At 51.2% G+C, this 21,733-nt stretch overlaps 1 long non-coding RNA gene and 1 other non-coding gene across 2 annotated transcripts; one reads left to right on the top strand and one right to left on the bottom strand.

Moving 5' to 3' along the window:
* The first annotated feature begins 3,462 nt into the window (after positions 1 to 3,462).
* On the top strand, positions 3,463 to 3,566 carry LOC112813056 (U6 spliceosomal RNA). The gene has a single exon (XR_003205437.1). It is a non-coding gene; the product is annotated as a U6 spliceosomal RNA (small nuclear RNA).
* Positions 3,567 to 19,352: 15,786 nt separating this feature from the next.
* Positions 19,353 to 21,271, bottom strand: LOC141374273 (uncharacterized). The gene is made up of 3 exons (XR_012381028.1): positions 21,217 to 21,271; positions 20,948 to 21,122; positions 19,353 to 20,757 (listed from the first exon to the last, which is right to left on the bottom strand). It is a non-coding gene; the product is annotated as an uncharacterized lncRNA (long non-coding RNA).
* Between the last annotated feature and the right edge of the window lie 462 nt (positions 21,272 to 21,733).

Genomic DNA, 21,733 nt, shown 5'->3' on the forward strand with positions numbered 1-21,733 from the left:
AATGTTAAATTAGAGGGGCACCTGGGTGGTTCAATTGGTTGAGTGTCTGCCTTCGGCTCAGGTCATGATCTTGGGGTCCTGGGATCGAGCCCCGCGTTGGGCTCTCTGCTGGGTGGTGGTGGGGAGCCTGCCTTTCCCCCTTCCCTCTCCCTCTGCCTGCCACTCCGCCTGCCACTCCCTTGTGCGTGCGCGCTTTCTCTCTGTCAAATAAATAAATAACATCTTTTAAAAAAAATTGTTAAATAGAAAATTTCCCGTAAGCCTGCCCCGGCAATTCCATTCCCAGATGTGTACCCAAGAGATACGAAGACATATGCCCAGAGAAAAACTTGTAGACATTCGTAGCAGTGTGATTCCTAAGATCCAAGCAGTAGATAGAAACCAGATGCCCATCAACTAATGAATGGATAAATGTGAAAATGAGGTCTCTCCACACAATGGAATATGATTCAGCCACTAAAAGGAAAGAAGGAGTGGCACCTGCTACATCACGGATGGACCGTGAAAACATGATGCTGAGTGAAAGAAGCCAGACACACAAGACCACGTATTGTACGATTCCATTTGTACGAAAGGTCCACAATGGGCACGTCTACAAAGACAGAAAGTAGATTCGTGGTTGTTGGGGGCTGGGGGAGGGAGGGGAGAGGGGAGTCTGGGGCTTTTTTTTTTTTTTTAAAGATTTTATTTATTTATTTGAGAGAGAGAGAATGAGAGACAGAGAGCATGAGAGGGAAGAGGGTCAGAGGGAGAAGCAGACTCCCCCCTGAGCAGGGAGCCCGATGCGGGACTCGATCCCGGGACTCCAGGATCATGACCTGAGCCGAAGGCAGTCGCTTAACCAACTGAGCCACCCAGGCGCCCCTGGGGCTTTTTTGGTGGGTGATGAAAGTACTCTAAAACTGATCACGGTGATGGTTGCACGAGTCTGTGATGACACTAAAACCCTTGAATTATACACTTTGAGTGAGTGAATTTTATGGCATGTGAATTATATTTCAATAAAGATGTCAAAAAGGAACTTCTGGTTTGGCTGGGTTCCAAAGGCAAGCATCCCTTAAAAGCGGGGACCACTCAGAAGCTGTGTTGCCTGGGGCGCCTGGGTGGCTCAGTCGGTTAAGCGTCTGCCTTCGGCTCAGGTCATGATCCCAGGGTCCCGGGATCGAGCCCCATGTCGAGCCCCACGTTGGGTTCTGCCCTCAGTGGGGAGTTCCCTTGTCCCTCTCCCCCTGCCCCTCCCCTTGTTCGTGCTCTTTCTCTCTCAAATAAATAAATAAATCTTAAAAAACAAAACAAAACACACCAAAGAAGTTGTGTTTCCTTTCATGACCCACAATGCCACTACTCATCATGTTCTATTTGCTACCAGTGAGTAGCTGAGGCCGGCCTGTATTCAAAAAGAGATGGTTTAGATTCCATCTTGTGTGGGAAGAGTGTCAAAGAATCTGGAGGCATGTTTTAAAGCCATCATGCTTCCTCTGCCCCGCACATGCTCCAAATCTTTACAGGCGGGAAATCCTTGAGTGCATGGAAACCAAGGAACCCCACTGAAGTGCCTGGGGAGGGCTGTAATGTTTCACGAAGCAACCCGCACGAGCAGTTCGGGCCCCGCTGCCCATCCGTGCCCTGTCTTGGGCTGACCCGTGGACGGAACAGGGCCCTGTGGAAAGGGGCCGGTGATGCCCTGCGTCAGACCGCTGCCATGTCTTCGGACTCTCCAGAAGAGAAGCCAGTAATCCGGGTTTTATGTGAGCCCTCACAGTCGTTCATGACATTGATAAAAACGCTGTGTAGGCCAAATAAAACCACCCCGGTTAGGCTCTGGGGCTCACCAGTTTGCAAACTCCGGTGTATGGCCTGGAGATTTTTTTCACTCGCACAAAAATACGGCATACAAATTTCCAGATGATTCAACCCCTGTGTAGGGGCAAAGAGACCACTTCAAGAGCCTCTGGCTCAGAGAAACAGTGCAGTGAGGCCGGCGAGCCTGGGGTCTTGGTTAATTTCCTGATAAATAAATCAGGGAATCCAGTGTATGGCAGGAGTTTAAAAAATTCTTTTAATTTAAAAATTTAAAATTTTTTATTATACAAATGAACTGCAAGCCCATGGTGGGGGGGGGGGGGGGGGGGGGAGGGGGGAGGCAAGGTTTGGGTGATTATGCTTTCAATTTTCTTTTTCTGTGCATCTCTCTGTTTTGTTTTGTTTTGTTTTCGTGTGCTTTATAAGCAGCTTTTAAAACAATATATGGCAAACATCTTTCAATGTGAATGACTATACTTCTTTGTCAATATTTTTGATGGTTGACATGGTATTTTATTGTCCTAGGATGTATTTAATCAACACTCTGCTATACCAGTAGAGAACAGCTTTGGATTTGAGGGCCAAAACCAAAAGGGTGAACAAAAACAGCACGTGAATAAAATAATAGTGACTTAAATAAGATAGAAGGTTTTTTTTTTTAACAAAATAGAAGTTTATTTATTTTTATTTTTTATTTTTAAAGATTTTATTAATTTATTTGGCAGAGAGAGAGCAGGAGAGCACAAGCAGTGGGAGTGGCCGAGGGAGAGGGAGAAACAGTCCCCCTGTCAAGCAGGGAGCCTGACGCAGGACTCAGTCCCAGGACCCCAGGATCATGACCTGAGCCGAAGGCAGTCGCTTAACCAACTGAGCCACGCAGGTGCCCCGCAAAATAGAAGTTTAAATCTCTTTCACAATAAGGAAGTCTAGAGGTAAGCAGTGCTGTGTCGCCATACCAACTTTTGCTCTGTCTCTCTCCACACACGGCTTTTTTTTTTTTTTCCCCCACACACGGCTTTTACCTCATGGTTCAGTGAAGCTGCCAGAGTGCTGGCCATCATATCCACATTCCAGATAGCAGGGAGAAGGAAGGGACAAGTCACACCTGCCTCTTGTAAGATATCTCCCAGAAGTCATCGCAAACAGCTCCATATGTGCCATGGATGAGAATTTAGTCATACACTCATAGCTAGGTGCAAGGGAGGCTGGAAACACAGCCCCGACTCTGGGCATTCTGTGCCTCTTTAGAAAACCTAGTATCCAAACTGTGCAAACTGTGGCCTCTATTCTTTTTTTTTTTTTTGGAGTAGGTTCTACACCCAACATGGGACTTGAATTCACGACCTGGAGATCAAGAGTCGCATGCTCTAAGGACTGAGCCAGCCAGGTGTCCCTAAACTGTGGCCTCTAGATACCATTTTCCACTGAAAAGAATCAGGGCTTTTTGGAGAACTGACTGATTCCAGACCTGGAGCAGAAAATACAAGCTGAGTCTGGAACATCTTACACAAGAAAGCAAGGAAACTTTCAAAGTTTGACATGGATTATGTGAAATAAGCATCTCTCTTGTCAGGCAACTATTATTATAGCCTTTCTGCGCCACATAACCGACCCTAATCCTAACTGATACTGCAGTTTCCCTTAAGAATGAGTAGCAGAGTGCTCGCTTTGGCTGCACGTACACTAAAATTGGCACAATACAAAGATTAGCATGTTTCCTGCTCAAGGACGAGACGCAAATTCGTGAAGTGTCCCATTTTATTTTGCATGGTAGCTACACTTGCGGCGAGCATAATGTAATATAGAAGTTGAATCACTATGTTGTACACCTGAAACTACAGTAACATTGTTACATTACTCAAGAAAAAAAAAAGAAAGAAAAAAGAAATGAATAGTAGGGGGGAAAAAGGCAAAGAGAATGTGGTCAAATCTGCATTTCAACTCGGGTCTGATCTGAGTTCAAATCAATGGCCTTCTCTGTAGACTAGAACAAGAGTAATGCCCTGGGTTGCCTGAAGGATTAATTGGGATCCTGTAAGTAACTGGTTTAGGACAATGCTTAGCATGATGAACGGATTCGGTGCGAAAGGCATGTCAGCTGCTGTAAGGCTTGCTGGGGTGGTCACAGGTAACTCAAACTCCCAACTGGTCAACAGCGACCTCATGGTAGTACTTTCTGGAGGGACTCCCTGTCTGATGAGCGGCTGCATCACCTTCCCAGCTGTGCACACCATAAACCAGGGGGTTGTCCTCTCCCACAGATAATCAGTCCAACTGATGGCCAACTGTCCTGCCCTCCTAAACACCCCCACTCTGTCTCCTCTGGCCACCTGTACAGCTCCCCACTCCCTCCGTCTCCTTCCTTCCTTCTCCATCCACCCTGCTTCCTGAGAGCTCTTTGTAAAGGCGGATCCCCTCGAGTCACTCCTGCTCTCGACTTTCTAGAACTTTCTATGGTTTTTACAGAGAGACGCACCCTAAGACCTGCATGGCCAGCTCTTATCTACTTCTCCTCACTCATTCTGGCCCTCCTTCTCCTCTCCCTTCACACATGCAGTTCCCTCTGCCTGGAAACACTCCCCCTCCCGCCCCCACGTCTGGTGAAATTTCAAGTCTCGGCTTAAGTTCACTTTTCCAGGGAAGCTGTATCCGACTTCTCTATACCTCTTTATACACTCCTTTGCCCAGCACACAGTTCTTTTTGTTTTTCAAAGATTTTATTTTTGTAAGTCATTTCTACACCCAACGTGGGGCTTGAACTCACAACCCCAAGATCAAGAGTCGCATGTTCTACTGACTGAGCCGGCCAGGCGCCCCACATTTCTTTTTAAATAAAGTAATGATCATGCACATGATTACATTGTGTGTGTGTGCTTTAAGAGACTTATTTATTTTGGAGAGAGAGAGCACGCTCACACATATGCACGCGCAGGGGTGGGGGTAGGGGGTAGGGGCAGAGGGAGAGAATCTTCAAGCAGACTAGACTCCCCACTGAGCTGGGAACCTGAAGCAGGGCTTGATCCCACGACCCATAAGATCATGACCTGAGCCAAAACCAAGAGTCAGACGCTTAACCGATTGACCCCGCCAGGCGCCCCTGGGGTTGTGTGTTTATTATCTGCACCCCGCCCCACCCCACACCAGACTAGAAGCCCTGGGAAGGTAGCAAGTGCATTGTCTCCCTCACTCTGTTTCTATTGCTCAGCCACACAACCAACATTCCCCTCAACTGTTTTTATTGAAATGTAACATATAAAAAAGTACTCAAATCATAAATATCCACATTGATGAATACATGAATTTTCACAAAGTGAACATACCCGTGTAACCAGCACCCAGATGAAAGAGAACATGACCAGCACCCCAGAAGGCCCCTTGTGGCCCCTTCTGGCCCCTTCTGGTTGCCTTCCCACAGGGGATAACTCCTAGCTTGTTGTCTAGCAGGATAGATTAGTTTGACAGGTTTTTACATTTTATATAAATGGAAGCATACTGTGCGTATTCTTTTTTTTTTAAGATCTTATTTATTTATTTGACAGAGAGAGACACAGCGAGAGAGGGAACACAAGCAGGGGGAGTGGGAGAGGGAGAAGCAGGCTTCCCGCGGAGCAGGGAGCCCGATGCGGGGCTCGATCCCAGGACCCTGGGATCATGACCTAAGCTGAAGGCAGATGCTTAACGACTGAGCCACCCGGGCATCCCTACTGTGCATATTCTTTTGTGTTTGGCTTCTTTTGCTCAACATGTAATTTGTGAGATCTGGCCCACGTGGTTATGCATGATTGTAGTTAGTTCACTCCTTGCAATGTAGTGTTCCATTCTGTGAACAGTCCAGAACTTACCAATCCGCTGGCGTGGTGACAGTTGCTTTATATTTGAGTCCCAACAAGATCTCTTGCTTTGGAGAACACCATCAATGAGTATTTTGAACAACAAAGTGGTGTTTGGGGAAGACCCATTAACCTGAAATGGCCTCAATCAATACAGGTCACCTAACAGAATTGGTTTACAGGAAAGGAAAAAGGAAAGAAGGAAGGCAGGCAGGAAGGAAGGCAGGAAAGAAGGAAGAAGGCAGGCAGGCTTTCAGGCTGCTCTAACAGAATACCATAGACTGGGTGGCTTATAAACACTTCTCACGGTTCTGGAGGCTGGGAAGTCCAAGATCAAGGCACTGGCAGACTGGGAGTCTGGCGAGAGCCTGCTTCCTGGTTCATAGACGGTGGTCATGTTTTTACTGCGACCTCAAATGGCAGAAGGGAACGGGGCGCTTCGGGGGCTTCTTTTAGAAGGCACTAATCCGGGGCACCTGGGTGGCTCAGTCGTTAAGCGTCTGCCTTCGGCTCAGGTCATGATCCCAGCACTCAGGGATCGAGCCCCGCATCGGGCTCCCTGCTCAGCGGGAAGCCTGCTTCTCCCTCTCCCACTCCCCCTGCTTGTGTTCCCTCTCTCGCTGTCTCTCTTTGTCAAATAAAACATTAAAAAAAAAGAAGGCACTAATCCCTTTCAGGAGGGCTCCACCCTCAGGACCTAATTGCCACCCAAAGGCCCACCTCCTAATGGCATCACCTTGGGGGTCAGATATCAGCACAGGAATTTGCAGGAGGAGGCGGAAGGGAGAGACATTCAGTCCATTGCAGAGGCAAAGAAGGTTAACCAAGGTTTAGTCGTTATTCCTGGTTACGGTATGAATATCGTTGTCGTGAATAAGCCCTTTAAAGCTTGCTTTTGAAAGCAAGAGTCTGTGGGTCGACCGTGGGGGCCACAAATGCACACAGAAAGAAAGCATGAAAGACAAAGCCTAATGGTTGGGCAATGAGTACTAGTAACTTTGGGTAAAATTTCCGCACAGAACGTGGAGGCTCTCAAACTACCCAGTTGGGCAGGGGGCGCTCCATGCCCTGGAAAGCTGCGTCAGGTCATGGGCGCAGTGTAGTGCAGACGAAATCACTGTCAAAGATTTGTGGGAAGTTTGAATAAGAGAGCTTTGGGTTGTGACAGTTGAAGAGGCAAAACCATCTCAACTGATACATTATTTTAGAAAAATATGTGCTTTTAGGTACATGTAGGTAATTGTGATGGTTTAAAGAATATGTCTACAAATTCTTTAAGACCTCTCCCTTGGAGAGGTGGAGCCAAATTCTCTTTTCCTTGTCTGTGGGCTAGACCTGGTAGCTGGCTTCTAGTGAGTAGAATAAAAGGGACATGGGGTTCCTGGCTGGCTCAGTTGGTGAAGCATCCAACTCTTGGTTTTGGCTCAGGTCCTGATCTCATGGCTCCTGAGATGGGGCCCTGTGCCAGGTTCTGCTCTCAGCACAAGTCTGCTTGGATACCCTCTCTCTCTGCCCCTTCCCCCACTTGTGTTCTCTCTGTCAAATAAATAAGTAGATTTAAAAAAAACCACCAAAACCCCACAAATTTGTGATATAGTCAGTGCGACCACAAATTCTTTGATGCTTCCCTCATTGAGAGCCTGTAACCAGGCTGACCTTAAAGAGATTTGCCTGAGCAATAGAACATGGCCCAAGGGACATTCTGGAACTTTTTTTTTTTTTAATTGAGGTGCAATTGACAATAACATTATATTCATTTCAGATGTACAACACAAAGATGCCATACTTGCATATGTTGTAAAACCACTGTAAGTCCAGGTAACATCTTGTAACATTTTGTATAGTTACGAAATTGTTTTTTTTCTTGTGATGAGAAATTTTAAGATTTACTTTCTTAGCAACTTTCAAATATGTAATACGGTTATCGGTATTATTAACTACTGTTGCCATACTGTACTTTACATCTCTGTGACTTACTTATTTTATAACTGGAAATGTGTATCTTGTGACCCCTTTGGCCCATTTTGCCCACTCAACATTCTGGAAGTTCTAAGGCTTGGTCAGAAGAAGCCTGGCAGCTTCTTCCTTATTCTCTGGAACACTCTTTTTTTTTTTTTTTGAGACAGAGAGAGGGAGAGAAGGGGGGGGGGGGGGGAAGAGGGACTAGCAGACTCCCCCCTGAGAGCTGACATGGGGCTCCATCCCAGGACCCTGAAACATGACCTGAGCCGAAGTCAGACGTTTAACTGGCTGAGCCACCCAGGCGCCCCTGGAGCACTCTTTTTGGAGCTGTGAGCCACCATGTATGAAGTCCCCGTACCAGAGGTTGCTATGATGGAGAGCTCGCTTGGACAGAGCACATGGAGACGCTAGGATACTGCTTAGAGGCACAGACAAACGCCCAAGGAGCCCCAGTCATTTGGATCATCCCATATGAGGCCCCTGACATTACCTGGAATAGAGAGACAAGACAGTGTGCCAAGCCCGGCCCACACTTCAGGTTTGAGAGCAAAAGAAATGATTGTTGCTGTTTTCAGCCACTAAATTTGGAGGCAATTTGTTACATAGCAAAGATAACCAGAACACTAATTGATGTGCCTCTTTAATTACAAATTAAATAAAGAGATCTAGCAGCAGGTCTAACAAATACCATAATTTCGCATTAGTGATGAGTGTAATCAATATATTGAGATATTGGCATCAGCTGTAATGTGATATGAAAATATCTGTGATTTTGATTGGTGACCACGTCATAGATGCTACTAATACAGTTGTAATCGTTACCTACACGCACTGCCAAAGGAAATGCTAACTTTCAGTTAAAGACGAACGAAGAGAACAATAAAAAGATTTCCCGTCCAAGTTCACAAGTTGCCCGATTTCTAGCTGCAGATCCCAAGTTAAGAAGCCCTAGTTCAGAGAGAAATCGGGGCATCCCTTTGATGACTGATTCTGTCCTTCTTAAGAATTCAGTGAAGTTGCTTTTATAGACAGCTGAACAGACTGTATTTTTAAATGTGTTTTACCGGAAGCTTTAAAAATACCCGTTTTTCATTCTTCTCACTTTCTGATGTTCTTTCTCATTTTTCTTCTATGGCAGCTCCCGCTCTCCCTTAGTGCTCTCCTCCTCTCCGTCCCCAGAACCCAGCCGGTCAGCCCTCCCCCCCGCCCCCCACACACCGGGCCCCTGGCCTGGACCACACAGAAGGTTCTTCCAGTCTTCAGTCATGCTTGCTCCCACCCGCCCACTGCCCTGCTCACAGGGGCGCTTCCCAGACCACAAATACAAGCCTGTCCTCTTCAGCTCCCAAGTCGACCCGATGAGCAAAGGGGAGATACATTTCTATGATAAAAACATGCCAGAAGCAGACTCCTCTCTCCTTGCAACACTTCCCTTATAGCTCCCCAGTGCTCAGGCTTGTTCCAGCCTCGCTGGGTTTGCTTTTCCATATCCACCCTCTGGGAACACCTTCTTGCATTCATCCCCAAGGCTAATGCGCGCACCTTTGTGAAGACCAGCAAGGCCTGCATCACTTTCTCCAGGAAGATTTTCTTAAGCTCTCCACCCTGAGATGAAGTAACCACTTTTCTCCCCCGTCAGCCCACCCACTCTATGGAAGGGTGGATTTTTTTTCTTGCACGTTTTATCGAAGGATAGCACACACCCAGAAAAGCACATGTATCGTAAGTGTATCACTCAACGGATTGTCATAAACCAAAAAGACTTGTCATACTGGTGGTGCAGGCAGCAAGGAACAGAACTTTCCTGGTCTTTTGGAGGTGGCCCTTTTGCCTCCTCTTGGTCACTACGCCCTCCTCCTAGGGGGTAACTATTATCCTGACCTCTAACTGCCAAGGAGAGTTTTAAACGTTGGATATGTGGAATCCTACAGTAGGTGCCTTTCAATGTCTGCCTTCTCCCGCTCAGTATCATGTTTACGAGATCCCTCCATATTGCTAAGTGTGATTATGGGTTGCTTATTCTCACCACTGTATAGTATTCCACGGTGGGAAGATAACAGTTTCTTTCTCTATTCTACTGTTGATGGGCATTTGGGTAGTTTCCAGTTTGGGGCCATTATGGATAGTACCGCAGGGAATCCTGCTCTTTGGTGAACATGGGTACACAATTCTGGTTGTATGTATACCCACTAACCTACAAAGACTTGTTGAAATGTCTGCAACACTTTATTGCACATCACTATGCTTTGTGTCCCTGCTTCCCTCTTCTAGATTGGGAGCATCTTTATCCATGGGCCCCATCTTACATTTTTTGGTATCAGTGCCACCTAGCTTACAGTAGCTGCGCAAAATACAGATTGTTCAAATGAATGGATACTGAAGGCTAACAAATTGCTAGAAAGACGTATTCCTTCTATGGCCTTCATATTGTCTCATCCTTCTATTCTTAGATTCTCCCAGATTCTGTTTTTGACTATTTATACTTTTGTACTGGTGTGTTAATTTTTTTTTTTTTTTTTTTACAAATTTACTCAAATCCTTTGTGGAAGAGTGTCACACACACACACACACACGCACACACACCATCCCTCTTCCCATCTAAGCTCACAGAAAGGAGTGGAACAAAGCAATTGGAGGGGCGCCTGGGTGGGCTCGGTCTGTTAAGTGTCTGCCTTTGCCTCAGGTCATGATCCCAGAGACCTGGGATCGAGCCCCGCCCACATTGGGCTCCCTGCTTGGAGGGGAGTCTGTTTCTCTCTCCCTCTGCCCCTCCTCCCCCTGCTCAGGCTCTCTTGCTCGCTCACTCTCTCAAATAAATAAATAAAGTCTTTAGGAAAAAAAATTTTAAAAAGTAATTTGAATATGTGATGGTTTACCCACTCTTTTTGAGAAGGAGAGTCTTGGCGACACTACCAAGACCCTGTCCCTGTGACAGGAAGCAACCTGAGTCATTTAGGTCACCCTTCAAATGTTTTACCATTTTGGTCGTTGAAAAATACCATGCACATAGAAATGTTCTTTTATCTTTAAGTTGCACTTCGGGGCATACCTATAGGAGATTCGCTCATCTAGAACTTAGTCATCCTGGTTTTGCTCTTCACGCTTTTGGTGGCTTCTTGTAGGGTATGAATGTGTGTTTTGTTTCCTTCTGACTATCTCCAACCATGGTTCCTCTCTGTAAGTTAAAATGGTAATGAATTCTTACAAAGATCTGACTTTCAACTGCAAAGTGATCAAAGAACTATTTAAAACTGTTTTACTTCTGCTAGTTTATCATCCCGTTATTGCTGGAAACATTATTTTGCTATATATTTAGTTCACTCTTTTCTCTTACTCGCTGCAATGTGATGTAGGTTGTATTCCTCATGGCGTTTAGGCAATGGTTCTCAAGGTTGAGAGAAATGGGTGGGTGTCTTCCTTTGAGGTTAGAAGAAGCACATCCACCCAATCTAGGCGAAAGAGAAATGTGTTTCATGTCATTAGAATGGTTTAGAGCTATGTCGGAATGCAAGATTGACTCATGTATTAGTTATCTATTGCTGCCTAACAAGCCACCCCACAATTCGGTGGCTTAAAACAACAAACATTTATTATCTCAGGGTTTCCGTGGGTCAGGAATTCTGGAGCAGCTTAGCTGAATGGGTGTAGCTCAGGGACTCTCATGAGGCTGCAGTCAAGATGTTGGTTGGTGTGGGGGGGGCGCCTGGGTGGCTCAGTGGGGTAAGAGGCTGACTCTTGATTTTGGCTCAGGTCATGATCTCAGGGTGGTGGGATCGAGCCCTGCACTCAGTGGGGAGTCTGCTGGAGATTCTCTCTCTCCCTTTCCCTCTGCCCCTCCCCCTTGCTCATGCGGTGCATGTGCTCTCTCTCTCTCTCAAATAAATAAATAAATCTTAGAGAAAAAGATGCTCGTTGGGGCTGCCATCATCTGAGTGTTCTGCTGGGGCTGAAGACCTTCTTCTGAGATGGCTCATTCCCAAGGCTGTTGGCAGGAGACCTCAGTTTATTGCCACTTGGCTCGCCCCACAGGGCTGCTTGAATGGGCGCAGGACAGGGCAGCTAGCTTCCCCCAGAGAGCAACGAGGAAGCCACAATGCCTTGTATATCCTACTCATGGATGTCACCTGCAGTCACATTCTATCCATTAGAAGTGAGTCACTAAGTACCGCCCACAACTACAGGAAGGAAAAATTAGCCTCCACCCTTTGAAGGGAGGAGAATCAAAGAATTTGTGGACATTTTTAAAAACCACCACAGATGTAAGTTAAGTTAATTGGATCCAATCAAGTGTTGAGGCAACGTGGAAGGTGACTACATATTTCCCTCTCCTCCGATCAGATGACAGAGTGCAGAGAGCTCAGCGGTTAGAAAAGAAGCAGCGTGGCATTTACCTTGAACTTGGAACTTGAGGTTAAGAAAATAATTCCACCTGAAGGGGATGGCTTTGGAGCTTCAGTTGTCATAGCAACTATAAACAGGATTAAAAAGGGCTCTGTTGGGGTCTGGGGTGTAAGCAAATTCTCCCTGGAGATCTGTAGGGCCTATATCCTGCATCCTGGCCTCCAACTTCTAGCTGGCCACAAATATCCATACAGCGTGAGGAACCGTTGACCGACGTCAAAGGGAGATTCTCCAAAGAAGCCCGAATCACGACTCTCATACAAATGTAAAAATGAATACTTGTCAAAGATTTTATTTAACCCATTAATTAAATGAAGGAATGGGTGAGCTATTCCAACCCATTCAGAGGAGAATTGCAAGAATAGAAACATTTATATGTGGGGAATATTGAAATAAATTTGCAAATGAATGCAATACCGGCTTTTGGGGTTGGGGGTGGGGGTTTTCTCTCTCCCGGATGGAAGTTTATTTGCTTGTTTGTAGGCCAGAAGTATTCACAGTGCCATTAGGTATCTGTGCCTTCTTGAGTTGTAAAATAGCCTAGTGAAAGACAAAGGGTCAGGTCCCAGTAGGTTCAGACAACCCCATCCACCCCCCTCAGGTTCCAACATTCCAATGAAAGTAGAGCCAGTAATCTCCTGATTATTCCAAACCCTTAAATTTGTCCCCTACATCAAGAAACCTCAACTCCCTCGAGATGGCAAAACACATTCCTCAGAGGGGGGTCCTCTTAACCTCGGGAAGGTTGAGAATTGAACATGGAGAAGATGAAATCAATCAAACCTACTGTAGTGGTATGTGGTTGTTACATTCAGGAACAATCTGCGTATACCATTTAATGTGGAACGTTTGTGAAAACGTGGGGGTTAGTAAAGAATCTGAGGGACGAGCCTTAGGATTCCGACTTGAAATTGTATAACAGACGTTAAGCTTGCAGGTTTCAGGTAAAAGGAATTAAGATTTGACTTGGAAAGCACCGTGGCAATTGTTTAAGCCAAGTGGAGCTTCACTATATTTACAAATTTAATTGATTTGATTTACAAATGTTTGAGTCCTCGGGGAGGTTTTGCTTATTAGGGTCATAAGTTTGTCCATTCAAGCGTTCCCTTGAATGCTCGAAAAGAAGATAAAAACGAAATATGCATATATATATATACACATGTATATATGTATATTGCAGTCTAAAATGTTTAGGGGGGTGTCTGGCTGGCTCAGTCGGTGGAGCACGTGACTCTTGATCTCAGGGTCGTCAGTTTGAACCCCACGTTGGGTGTAGAGATGACTTTAAAAATATAAAATAAAAGAAAATGTTTAGGAAAAATTCGCTCAAGTCATATGTGTGGAACAGTTTAAGAACACTTAGTCTGAAAACAAAAAGAATATTTCATCTTATTTAGTCAACGTGCCTTGATCAAGCCTTTATCAAAGACCACTCTGAAAATGATTGCTTTCATTTTTTTTTTTTTTAATAAAACCAAGGTTAATGAACGGAAGTTAGAGACTTGTGGAAGTCTAGGTTTTAAAATCTGGAACTCCAACAGATTAATAGCAATTTAAAACCCAAATGTAAGTGGTCTTCTCATGCACACCAGCTTACTGGGATATCAAGTTTTTCCCGTTGATGGTGGGGCGGAAGGAGGAGATGCCGAAGAAGGTAGAGGTGGAGTAAGCCAGGAAGCAAAACGGGAAGGCACATGTTCTCTTTTCGTTTAAAATGAGTTATGTGTCAGTTTTAAAACACAGCTCCAAGACTCTTTGACTCACCTCCCCACTGAGAGATAAGAGGGAGGGACCAACATCTTCTCCCCCTGGAATCTGGGTTCTGAGGTTGCTGGGCCAATGGAATATGGCAGAATGAACACTGCTAGCTTCCAGGCTCCGGCCTTAAGTAACTGGCAGCTTCCATTTCCCCTCTCTCTTGGGTGCTCGCTCTTGGCAACCAGCCACCATGCTGCGAGGAGGCCCAAGTGATCTTTGGAGAGGCCCACATAGAGAAGAAGCAGAGCCAGCACCAACTTGCCAAGCATGTGTGTGAGCCATCTTGAAAACGGATCCTCGAGCCGCCCCCAGCTGACACAGCATGGTGCAGAGGTGAGCTGTCTCCGCCAAGCCCTGCCCAGATTGCAGATTCTTGGGCAAAATAAATGATGATTATTGTTTACACCGCTAAGCTTTGAGGTGGCTTTACCCAGTAACAGATAACCAAAACAAGATATAACTTACACATAGGAAAGTGTACAGCCTGATGAATTTTTACATTTGTATATAACCGTGTAGCCATCAATCAGGTTAGATACAGAATATTTGCATCTCCCCAGAAGGTTCCCTTAGTCAAAAGGCTTCTTGAAATACTACCCAGGCACCTGAACTATTAGTCTACCGCTCTGGGCAGCTCCACATCTATTTTTTCTCAGAGACGTTTCCAAACTTAACTGGATTAGAAACATTCTCTCCAGCATCCATCGATGAAATAAAAACAGGCTATGATGTGCGGGCCTGAAAGAAGCCAAGGCTCAAATGGAAGACAACCAGATTGCAGTCTGTAACCTCTGGGAAGTAGGTCGGCAGGAAAATGAGCTGATCTGCTCTTAAACTCCCCATCAGCAGAGTCACCTCGTAAAACGCAAGCACATAGGGGTGCTGTCTTAATACCTGTGGTCAGGCCTGCAAGGCCTGATTTGGTACTTCTAGTCCTAACTGCCCAAGGCAACTGAGGCCAAAAAGGCTTTGGGGAATCTTTAAGCCGGGGAGACTCCCCCTCCAAAATCTGCTCCACCAACTGCTTTACTTCAAACTGTGGGCTGATTTCCATTAATCACACTTGGCCCTAATTACCCTGGAGCAGCCTTTCTTCCTCGGGCCTGGGGCAGGAATTTTAAGGGGCTCCTGACAAAGCAGGTCCCTGAGACCAAACAATAGTGGAGACTCCAGGAAGGGACTGGGTGAGCAAGCGTCCATGCCCGGTCCTCTCTTTCCCGGAGCCCCAGGTTCCAGGCCGGCTTGTGATCTCCCCAGGTAGGAACCCGAGTTCCTCCACTAAATAGATTTTCCTTTTGTTGTCACATTAATTTGCAACTCATTAATAGTGACAGAAGTGAGGTACTGCACCGATGCCATTTGCATATTCATGAGTGACTTATTATTAAACAAATAAGATTTTCCTATCTTCGCGAGCACCCAAAGTAAGGCTGAACAGTACATTACACCGGCCCCGATGCTTTATTCTCTCTTTAATATGTTAATAGATGCAGTTGATTTCTTTAAGTAAATACGCATCTATAAAACAACACGTACTTTATAAAAAAGAAATCATTTAAATAATAATCCATTAGCAAAGTTGGCAACAATTTAAGAGGAACAACCCATTAATACCAACGCGTGAGAATCAATTTGCGAATTTTAACTCGGTTGGGTGGTGGGCTGCAGACGACCGAGGAGGACGACCTGCAAAAGTGTGTGCGCGCTTAGAAAAAATATTTTAATGAGTTTCCGGAGACAGGCGCTCGAATCCTTCGCGTCTTTCGGGTGCCGGCTCCCAGTAGGGCGAAAACTGGCTGGGTCCCGACCCGGATCGGCGTTTTTCCGGCGTTCTCGGGGCACTGGGATTGTGAGCCGAAAGCAGGCCCGAGCGCCTCAGCGACCCAGCCGCTTTCCCCGTGCCCCGACCCGATTAGCACCCGGTTCAGCGGGGTGGGGGCGGGGCAGGGCCTGGTCTCCCGGCGAGACTCCCCCACCCGGCTGGGACTGGTGGCCTCCCGTCCTATCCAACCCCCAACTCGGGCATGGCTTTCGTCACAGCCGGCTCTTTCCTGCCGGGGTCAGGGCGGGCTCCCCCCGCGGCGGCGCGGAGCGCGGGGCCAACCGTGCACCCTTATCTCGGCCGAGTCAGACACTCGCCGCGCGGAATCTGTTGACATTTACTATTGTTCGCAGGAGTCCGGAGCACGGGGCGGGGGCGGGATGGAGGCGAGGAGAGGGAGGGCGGCGAGTGTGGGGCCTGCAGTCGGCCCGAGTGTGTGTTTGTGTGTGAGCTCGTGAAGGAAGCGGGGGGGGGGTGTGGAGCGCGCCGTCTCCACGGAAAAGAAAAGTGGCCCGCGGGCCCGGAAGCTTCCAAGCCGGCTGACCCGTCTACGCCGGGAATTGTGGCGGTGGTGGGTGCGCAGGAAGGGAAATGGGGCAGCCGGCGGTGGGGTGCGCGGATGGAGGGGGTCGGTTCCAGCCGCACGGCCCCGGTGACCTGCAGGACACAAGTGCATTTGTGCCGAGCCGTGGCGGGGATTAAAGTGCCATACGGCCCGAGCGAGGGGGGCGAGGCGGGTGGAAAACAACTCCCCGCGCGCACAAAGCGCGCATTGTTCCAGCCACCTCCATTATGCCGCGCTGCAGCCAAGAGCCCGTTTCGCAACTGCCCGCCCGGCGCGCGCGCGCGCACACACACACACACACACACACAGACACACACACAGACACACACGAATTCTCCCCCCTCCCCCCCGGGCCGAGGCCGGGGGTGGGTGCTCTCCGCCGGGACTGGGAGAGGCCGCTGGGGCCGGGGTGGGAGGCGGCGGCGGGGGCTGCTCGTCTATTCAGGGCTGGGCTTTTTAATGTCTTCTTTCCCTAATCTCCTCCCCGGCACTTTTCCTTTTCTCCGTCTCCCCGGGCCTGCCCCGAGCGCACCCCAGAGCCTCGAGCTCCCCAGGAGAAGCGGCGACGGAGGTGTGGGGATTGGGGAGGGGCGGTCGCAGCCGCTGTCACCCGCGGATCGCAGCCCCAGGCGCGCAGCGCTTGCCGGCTCTGCTGAGGACACGTGCTCGGGAAGAACAGGGGAAGCATCCCGCCTTCCAAGGAGAGGCTCCCGGAGCGCCCCCATCCCGGGCTCTCCAGGACTTCCCCTGGCCCGGAATCCCGCGCCGCACTGCCGGGTCTGCCGGCTGGAGCTTGCCAACTGGGACAGCTCGGCCGCCCCTACCCTCAACCACGCCGGTGCCTGGGCCCTCTCCTCCGCCCTCCCTGGCTTTCACGGCACTGATAGGCACCCCGAGAGGAATTTAAGGCTTGCCAGCCTCTTACGCTCCTACCCTGTTCTCCCCGGAGCGGAGCGGGGCTGGGGGGCTGGGAGAGAACTAAGGCACCCCCTTCGCCTCCCGCCGCGCCCTCCCTGGTGGGCAGGTGGGGAGCGTAGGAGCCGGAGCGCGGCGAGCCAGCGCGGTCTGGTTTCCTTTACGTTTACAAGCTATAAATAAACTTCCCCTTGGGCGGATGCGCGCTGCGTCCAAGGGCGGCTTCCCGCCGAATCGGGCGGGTGGTTTACGATCCCGGCCGGGAGCTGGTCCTAGAGCGGCCTGAGCTCAGGGTGGGGCGCTGGCTCTGGGAGAGCTCAGAGGTCGGCCAGGAGTGGCCGAGTGACCCTCCATCCCCCGCGGGGCTGGGGCGCCTCTGCGGTGAGGCCCGAGGGTGGGGCTGGGTGATTTACGAGCCGTCACCCCACCCCGCCCCTCCCGTTTCACTTGTTTTCCTCGCCTTCTGCCCAGAGCCTCGCCTCCAACCTTGCCCAGTGACGATTTGCCAATTTCAGGCTGCTGGAGCGCTAACGGCGGCCCCGCTGGGGCGCGTGTCCGCAGGCCGTGGGTGAGGGCTTCGGTGCTTTCACACCCACCCCCCCGCGCCCCCGCCCCGGCTCGGGAGCCGGCCCGCTGCGCGCGACGAGGCTGGGCGGCCTTGGCCGGAGAGGCGGGGAGGAAGGGCTGGCCGCGCGACTCCGGAAACCGCGGGCCTGCGGGGTGGATCGCTGACCCTCAAGGTCACCGGGCCTGGGGAAACCACCGGCCCACGCCGGAGCAGAGGCCACCGCCCTAGTCGGAACCCTACTGGCGGGGCGGTGGGGGGGGGAGGTTTGCGCAGCTCCGCGCGCAAGCCCAGAGGACCGAAGACCGAGCGCGGAGGCCGCCACGGGTCCCAGCACGGCCCTCCCTCAAAGGGACGCAGTTTCACTGGGCCTTGGCGCGCGCACCGCGAGCCGGGCCTCCTCGAGTCCCCAGCACACGTGTGTGGGGCGGCTGGCGTACGCGTAGGGGCCTGTGGGGGACTGCAGGAGGAGTGGGGGGACTCCGGCAGCGGCTGCGTTCGCTTCCGCCGAGGCTTGGGAGGCTGCGGAGGAGAGAGGCGGCCAGCCGAGTGGGCGAGGGCCTGGCTTGGGAATGAGGAGGGGGCGCCTTCCCTCCGGGAGGCTCCATAGCGAGCGCCCCCAGCGTCGCCTTCTCTCTGATGTCTGCAGCCCCACTGCACCCCAGGCTGGCTCTTCTTCCGCGTGTTTGCTTAACCCTCGACCCCTCCGCGGCAGCTGCGGGTAGACGGATTCCTGGCGGCGCTAACGCTGGGGCTGGACCCCAACCTCGCGCCGTCGGGAGCTCCCTTCCCCCTCCTGAATCCCCAGGCCGAAGGTCCCCATGGGCCGGCGTCTCCGCCACCCACACGGGCTTGGGGGCCTTCGGGGATTGACAGAAAGGGACCCTTGGCAAGGTCCCCATTGTTCCCCGGGAGCTGGGAAGCTGACTCACGCTCTGAGCACAGAGCGATGCCGAGTGTTTTCTCGGCAGCCTTTACCCGAGTGCTTTATTTAGACAGGCTTTATTTACAGTACACATGTTTTCGGCTCGTTATTCTGGAAGCGGGAATGGAAACTGGGCAGAGCAGGAGTTCTCCCCGTGAGCCTCACGTTTGGAAGGGGCTGAGGCTCAGCGCAGTCGAAGGATCCCTCTGTCGCTGGCTAGGTTCCCTAGTGAGATGCTTTGGAGGAAAACGGGGAACGGCTGGGAGTAGAGGGCGCTGGGGCGCACACATTGGATCACTCCCCTCCGATAGTGCTCCTGTTCAGAATGCCCAGCACCCCAACAAAGGTGAGACATCCGCAGGCCCATTTCACAGACTTGAGGGAGGGCGACGGCCAGCAGGTCACACAGACACCACCAGCTTAGGGAGGAAAGCCAGCGTCTTTAACTTCATTTCCTGGGCTGCTTCCTTACCGCTTTGGACTCCAGGGTGACCCAGATCCCGGTCTCTCTGGATTCTGTGCTGGGCCTTGTACGACTCCTGAGGGCAGGGTACCAGCCGGCTAGGCCTCTGGAAGGCCTGTGGTTACCAGCCTGAAGTCAAGCCTGCTTTCTGGCAGCTTTTCAGTAAATGGGGTGGTCCGGTTAGGGACTGCAGGAAATTGTCTGAGCTAGATTAAATATTTTACAAAACCTTCGGGGGGCCCACGGTTGACTTGAGGCTGGCAATGTTAAACCAAACAAAAGTTAACGAGTTCTCTCTCCTGACTTTTTAGGTACAGTTCAGTGAAAACTGGGGGTAGTGCTCTTTAGAGGAAGCAAGTTTAATGGTGTTTCCTCTCATTTTTCTCCACATTGAGATGTAGTCTTCCGGCATGCTTGCAGAACTCAGTAGCCCCTCTGGAGCTGGGGTGAAAGAAAGGCCTCTCTGGGGTCTCTCGGGGTGGGGGAGCACAGCTGACTTGATCTCCCCGCGCCTCTGAATTTTAAGTCCAAGCTTGTTTGTTCGCTTCGGACTCCTGCACGCGACCGAGGAGGTGCTCGGGCCCTCGGAACTGCACGGGACACAGTGCACACACTGGGGCCCCTTCTCCCGGCCTTCCCCTAGGGCATCCCCTGGGGGAGAAAGGCCTATCCTTCAGGAGCCAAGGCCCAACAGCCACGGCCTGGGTTTCTCTCCCTTTCTTCAGTCTCTGGCTCAATGGCTTTCTGGGGTTTGTCTGCAGTGTTTCCCTTTGAAACACTGTGAATCTCACATCCCTTGGTCCCTGCCCTCTGGCTTGGGAGGGGGTGACTTCTCCCCTGCATGGATACCCACGCCATCCCCATAACCAAGCTGCAGTGTGCCGGCTCCGCAGGCCAGAAGTGAACCCTGGCCAGGCGAGAGGAGATGGCTTGACCTTTGCAGGAAGGGACGAGAAGGCCGATTCACAGCTTGCGGCCGGCGCTGCGGGGAGACCCAGGGCTGCATAGGGAGCCCCATGCAAGCTTGCTACAGCCCCAGCGGCTCTGACAGGAGCCATAAGAAGAAACCGGCTCGGGGAGGCAGAGAGCTTCTGTGCGGGGTGTGTGTGCCCCGGCGAGGTGCACAGGCCGCTCAGCGAGTGGAGCTGCCTGGGGCTGGGGGCTGTGGTTGCTGCCAGTGGAGCGGAGTGGGGATGGGGTGGCTCACAGAAGCTGGGGGCCAAGGTTGGGGCTGCAGTGGAGGATGGGGCCTCTGGAGAAGACAATGGCCAAAGGAAGCTGCTCTCAGGGCCCAGCCACCTGGAGACCGGCTCATCCGATGGGGGGGACAGGGCGCAGCTCCAAGCAGCCTAGGAAGGGCAGAATCGCCAAGGGACAGAGAGCCTGGAGCCTGGTTGGGTCTTTAAACATGAATATTTGGGGTGGCAACCCACCTTCCCAGGGGAAAATAGGCCCTTTATTTGTAAGTCCCCAAAGACCCCAGGGACAATGATGTCAGAGCCAGCATGCTGGTCGAGGGGCACCTAGGGGTGTGTGTCTCGGGAAGGGGCAATCCACGCTGGACCTTTCCTAGGCTCTGAGGGAGGGGTGGGCAACCACCGGGTGTTCCCGCCGCGCACCGAGGCTGCTGCCACTGGGGGTGAAGTGGGAAGGTGCTGCCTTTAGCTTCGCTGCTGGAAACCATTGTCTGAGTCTGCACCCAGCGCTTCTCCAGCCGGGTTAATTCTCCACGTGTCCAATTTTCGTGTCTGAAAAAAAGCAGCAGCACAGAAACAAAACCATATGACAAGACTGGGCTGCAAACCTTGAAGAATCGAGAGGGTGGGGGAGGTGGCGGCTGGAAAGGGGGAGGGGGAATTGTGTGTGTGTGTTGGGGGGGGCGGGGAAGAGGCGACGGCGCACAACTCAAAGTTTCGACTATTTCCTACCCGGTCTCACCTCCCGGCGTGCTCATCTGATGCAGTTCCAACTCCCTCAAACGATTCCGCAGCCCCAGCGCTCGCGGGAGTGCGGAATTGCAGTCGGGAGGCGAGGGGCTCGGGGACAGGCGACGCGCAGAGCTGGGGAGTGCGGAAGCACAGGCCCGCGGCGGCCAGACGGCTCCGTCCACCTTCTGGTCCGGAGCGGGGAGGTCGGTCACCGCACACCCTCTGCCGGCTGGGGGTTGGGGTGGGGGGCCTGAGGGGGCCCGGGCTTCTCCCGCCTACCTCTCCGCGGCGCGATGTGCCTCCTCCCCTTCCTGAGATCCACTTCCTTAAAAACTAGTCCAAGGGCCAAACATTTAGCTTCGGGTTCCGACCCCCCCCCCCCCCCCCGCCCCGTGCCCTCTCCTAGTTCTCCAAACCCGCGAGGGCGCTTTAGGCCCGGCCTCTCTCCCTCCCCCCGCTTCCGCCCGTGCAAGAGCCTGTGGCGGTCACTTCGGCGACTCTTTGGAGGCCGACGGCCGGAGCTTTGTTCTCCCAGGGCTTCCCCTTCTCCCCTAACTCACCCCTGTCTCCACACTTTATCTGCCCCCCCCCCCGGCGTCCGCGCACACAAACAACCCTGGTTCATAATCTCATTAGCATAGGCCTGGGTCTGGGTGACGGCGAGGTTCCCTGCGCGCCCCAGCGCAGCGCTCTACTTCGCGGCGAGCCGGAGTTTCCACCAGGCGTGCGCCCTGGGAGGGGGGGCGGGGATGTTGCGGGGGGCCAGTGTAGGTTCCGGGGCAGGGTTGGGGCCAGC

This window comes from Callorhinus ursinus, unplaced genomic scaffold, assembly GCF_003265705.2.
Source record: "Callorhinus ursinus isolate GAN/ISIS: 27379988/994484 unplaced genomic scaffold, GSC_fseal_2.0 scaffold16, whole genome shotgun sequence".
NCBI classification, from domain to species: Eukaryota; Metazoa; Chordata; class Mammalia; order Carnivora; family Otariidae; genus Callorhinus; species Callorhinus ursinus.